A 5,367-nucleotide genomic window follows, 5' to 3' on the forward strand; every position below is an offset into this window, starting at 1 on the left:
TGAAGCCTCTCCTTTCACCCCTACATCCATCCTTTACTCTTGAGCCCCTCTTTTCCCTGCTTCCTGCGTGGGACAGACAGAGCAATGCGGTTAAACACCAAGTTGATGTGGTTACTGCTGTCCATTTGAAAACTACCTTCATTGTGTTTGGCAGGTGACGGTCCCCTAAAGATGTCCATGCCCTGTTCTCCAGAACATGTACCATTTTATATTACCTGGCAAAGGAGCATTAAGATTTCTAATTAGCTGAATTTAAGAGTACGCTGCAGTAACTTGGCCAATGTAATTGCAAGGGTACTGTAGATGTGGAAGAAGGAGGCAGGGACTCAATGTCAGATTGAAGCAGCATGAGAAAGTCTACACTGGCCATTCTTGGCTTTGAAGGTGGAAGGAAGCCAAGATCCAAGAAATACAGGCTGTCTCCAGAACCTGGAAAAGACAAACAGATTCTTCCCTAGAAATCCCAGAGGGATAGCTGCTCTGGCAACATCTTTATTTTAGTGTGGTGAAAACCTTTGCAGATTTCCAACCTCCAGGACTGTACGATAATAATGCATTTGTATCATTTTAAGCCATTCCATGTGTGGCAATTGATTACAGGGTAACAGCACCAGACCCATCTGGTTTAACTTTTAAGTAACAAAGTTGTGCACTGTCTTTTACTTGCCAGGAACCCTCAGATCATGTTACCTGAGCAGCATCCCCAGACTCAAGCGTGCAATCGGAGGGAGAATGTAAGTGTTTGGAATGAGGAACAGGGCTGAATTAAGAAGTGGACACTGCATGACAGGGTCCAGTCAGATCATGCCTCCCAGCATCACTTCATTGTCTGATCCAATGCCATCAGGCCTCAATACTATATGCTCATGAAAACCTGACCCAGCTCCCATCTCAGGGAGACACTCTTTTGGGAACTATCCCTGGTGTTCTCATTACTTTGTTACAAGTAATAAATCACCTTAATAAATCCTTGCTTGTGGTCAGGGGGTTGATATCAGGCAACTGAACCCACCCATTATGTTGGTTGGTAACAATAGCAGCAGTAGGAACATAATACACTCACCATCCTGATGAAAGCTATTCCCCTTGCCTTTCTTTACCTGTGTTTCCATCTCTGAGAAATATTTTAGGGCTCATCTCACCAATACAGCCACCAATCCCCTTCACTGTTTTATAAGTATGTCCAAAATTACACTAGTACAAGCTTCTCTGGCAATTCTGGAGTGCTAGAATCTTTTTTTCCAAGATATTTACCAACAGTGGAATGGTCCTACCAAAAGCTGACAAATTTTACTGTGTGAGACTTTAAAACGTGTGTTGGACAATTTGTTGTCAGTTCTCTTAGAAAACATGGTCTTGTATCGGTTACCATGTATAGAAGTGATAAAGGCCCTAATTTAAGCTTTTCATGTGTTAGCTTTTTATGTGTATGTATCAAATAGATTAAATTCTTTGAGCAAATAAAAGATTGAAATATATCCTGAGTGCTAAGCACTATTTATTTCTTCCTATAATTAATTCCAGTTCAATAAATTGCAACAGTCATCTTTGTACTCCTCAGTGCTTACACTAGCACCTGTGTAACCCTGACTTACCCCTGAAATCTAAATATCAGAGTCAAATAATAAGCATTAAGTCTCATACAGATGCAGTTGTACTCACTCATCATACTCACTGTTTTCTTCCAAATCCCACCCACCACCCATATGCATGTTCATGAACTTGCACACAAGCATATTACTTCCCTGTTCTCCTCTTGTCCGTCTCAATCACCACGGTCACGGGCCTGTTTTTGCCTATTTAGTTTCACTTGCCTCTGTACTGTCCTTTATGGGCCTCAAGCAAACCTTCCTTCTGAGACTTCTCTTTTGGTCAAGGCTAAGCCAAACCCCGTGTTTTCTTATAATGTATCCCCTTCTTCTATCCCAGAGTTTCAAGGGTTATACACAGAAATTAAAGTTCCCTGTAGTCAGGAACAACTAGGCCGAGGTAGGTCTGGTGAACTATATGGTGAAATTGGTCCAAAAGATGTCTGTTTTCATTGTAGCCTGAAAATACTATGGGAAAGATCTCAGCCTGCCTCCGCTGCTAAAGACAGGGAACATTTGCAGAACTTGTGGGGAGGCCTGACCCAATAATATTTTCAGGTCATATTTGGGGTGGGGTCTACTTAAATAGAATTAATCTTGAAGAAAAACCAAGTCAGGCACAAGACCCTACCCATAAACAATGCCTTGCCATTAGGGAAATATAGCTATTTTAATAGAAGCACTGAAATTATTATAGAACTCCTATTTGTGCCTATTCCAACACAAACCCTCAACTGTTTATCTGTCATAGCAAAGGCAGGTTTATACATATCTCAGAAATAATTGTCTTTAAGTAAACTCTATAATGCTCCAGTGTGCAGATCCCATTAATAAAGCATAACCTAAAGAGAGGAAAATATCCTCCTTTCTAACATGGCTTTAAACTTTTTACTACTACTCAGCTCTGACATCATGAAAACCCTGTGTATATGTAGGGTTAGGAAAATTAGAGGGAACAGTTAGAGGACTTTAAGTGCCTGGCAATACAGCTTAGAATGGCAGCAACAACTGGAAGAATCATAGGAAAACCCCAAAAATTCAGGACATGGGAAATACCCCTTGAGGATTTTTAGAACTATAGGAGCTGGTAAGGAGAACAAAACCTGAATTTCCACAATGCTAATCAATATTAGAAATTAATGGAATGTTGAATTGCTTTCTATAATGGAAAAAATAGTGAGAAATATATACTCCCTTTGTTGGGGTTTCTAATTAACTAACCATCACTTCCTGCCTCATCATGATAGGGCCTTATCACAGCCTGCATCCAGCCAGCAAATGAGAAAAAGGAGACTAGAGGTAGTTCATTTCCTTCTTAAAATTCATGGTCAGGAAATGCTCACATCATTTCCACTAACATTCCATTGACGAGACTTGATATGGTTTGATTGTGTCCCCACCCAAATCTCAACTCGAATTGTACCACCCAGAATTCCCACGTGTTGTGAGAGGGACTCAGTGGGAGGTAATTGAATCATGGGGGCTGGTCTCTCCCATGCTATTCTCATGATAGTGAATAAGTCTCACGAAATCTGATGGTTTATCAGTGGTTGCTATTTTTGCTTCTTCCTTATTTTTCCCTTGCCGCTGCCATGTAAGAAGTACTTTCCACCTCCTGCCATGATTCAGAGGCCTCCCCAGCAATGTGGAACTGTAAGTCCAATTAAACCTCTTTTTCTTCCCAGTCTCAGGTATGTCTTTATCAGCAGTATGAAAACGAACTAATACAGTAAATTGGTACCAGTTGAGTGGGGCGTTGCTCAGAAGACACCCAAAAATGTGGAAGCAACTTTGCAACTGGGTAATAGGCAGAAGTTAGAACAGGGCTCAGAAGAAGACAGGAACATGTGGGAAAGTTTGGAACTTCTTAGAGACTTGTTGAATGGCTTTGCCCAAAATGTTGATAGCAATATGGACAATAAAATTCAGGCTGAGGTGGTCTCAGATGGAGATGAGGGACTTGTTGGGAACTGGAGCAAAGGTGACTTTTGTTATGTTTCAGCAAAGAGACTGGCAGCACTTTGCCCCTGCCCTAGAGATTTGTGGAACTTTGAACTTCAGAGAGATGATTTAGGGTATCTGGCAGAAGAAATTACTAAGCAGCAAAGCATTCAAGAGTGCTGTTAAGGGCATTGAGGTTTTTAAGGGAAGCAGAGCATAAAATTTGGAGAATTTGCAGCCCGACTATATGATAGAAAAGAAAACCCTATTTTCTGGGGAAAAATTCAAGCCAGCTGCAGAAATTTGCATAAGTAGCAAGAAGCCTAATGTTAATCCCCAAGACCATGGGGGAAAATATCTCCAGGCCATGTCAGAGAACTTCCTGGTAGTCTCTCCCATCACAGGCCTGGAGGCCCAGGAGGAAAAAGTGGTGTTGTGGGCTGGGCTCAGGGTCCTCATGCTGTGTGCAGCCTGGGGACTTAGTACCCTGTGTCGTAGCTGCTCCAGCTGTGCCTGGAAGGGGCCAACGTACAGCTCAGGCTATGGTTTCAGAGGGTGGAAGCCCCAAGCCTTGGCAGCTTCCATGTGGTGTTGAGTGTGCAGGTGTACAGAAGTCAAGAACTGAGGTTTGGGAACCTCTGCATAGATTTCAGAAGATGTATGAAATTCCTGGATGCCTAGGCAAAAGTTTGGTGTAGGTGCAGGGCCCTCATGGAGAACCTTCGCTAGGGCAGTGTGGGAGAGAAATGTGGGGTCAGAGTCTCCACACAGTGTCCCTACTAAGGCACTACCTAGTGGAGCTGTGAGAAGAGGACCACCATCCTCCAGAACCCAGAGTGGCAGATCCACTGACAGCTTGTACTGTGTGCATGGAAAAGCCATAGACAACGCTGGCCCATGAAATCAGCCAGGAGGGAGGCTGTACCCTGCAAAGCCACAGGGCAGAGCTGCCCAAGACTGTAGGAACCCACTTCTTGCATCAACATGACCTGGATGTGAGACCTGGAGTCAAAGGAGATAATTTTGGAGCTTTAAAATTTGACTGCCCCACTGGATTTTGGACTTTGCATGGGCTCTACAACCCCTCTGTTTTGGCCAATTTCTCCCATTTGGAACAGCTATATTTACCCAATACCTCTATCCCCATTGTATCTAGGAAGTAACTGGCTTGCTTTTGATTTTACATGCTCATAGGTGGAAGGGACTTGCCTTGTCTCACGTGAGACTTTAGACTGTGGACTTTGGGTTAATACTGAAATGAGTTAAGACTTTGGGGACTGTTGGGAAGGCATAATTGGTTTTGAAATGCGAGGACATGAGATTTGGAGAAGCCAGGGGCAAAATGATATGGTTTGGCTGTGTTGCCACCGAAGTCTCAACTTGAATTGTATCTCCCAGAATTCCTACGTGTTGTGGTAGGGACCCAGAGGGAGGTAACTGAATCATGGCGGGTAGTCTCTCTGGTTCTATTCTTGTGATAGTGAATAAGTCTCACAAAATCTGATGGGCTTATCAGGGGTTTCTGCTTTTGCTACTTCCTCATTTTTCTCTTGGTACTGCCGTGTAAGAAGTGTCTTTCACCTCCTGCCATGACTCTGAGGCCTCCTCAGCCATGTGGAACTGTAAGTCCAATTAAGTCTCTTTTTGTTCCCAGATTTGGGTATATCTTCATCAGCGGCATGAAAACAAACTATTATAGGATTCAATCACCATTTATTAAAATTCTTGTCCTTTCTCTACATGTGGTGGTGGTAATGAAAGAACTGGATATCCACAGATAAAAGAATAAAGTTGTCTCAGCAAACCAAAAACAGAGAATTTCCTCAACTTGATAAAG

This window comes from Sapajus apella, unplaced genomic scaffold (assembly GCF_009761245.1).
Source record: "Sapajus apella isolate SASKATOON/1434 unplaced genomic scaffold, GSC_monkey_1.0 scaffold191, whole genome shotgun sequence".
NCBI lineage: Eukaryota > Metazoa > Chordata > Mammalia > Primates > Cebidae > Sapajus > Sapajus apella.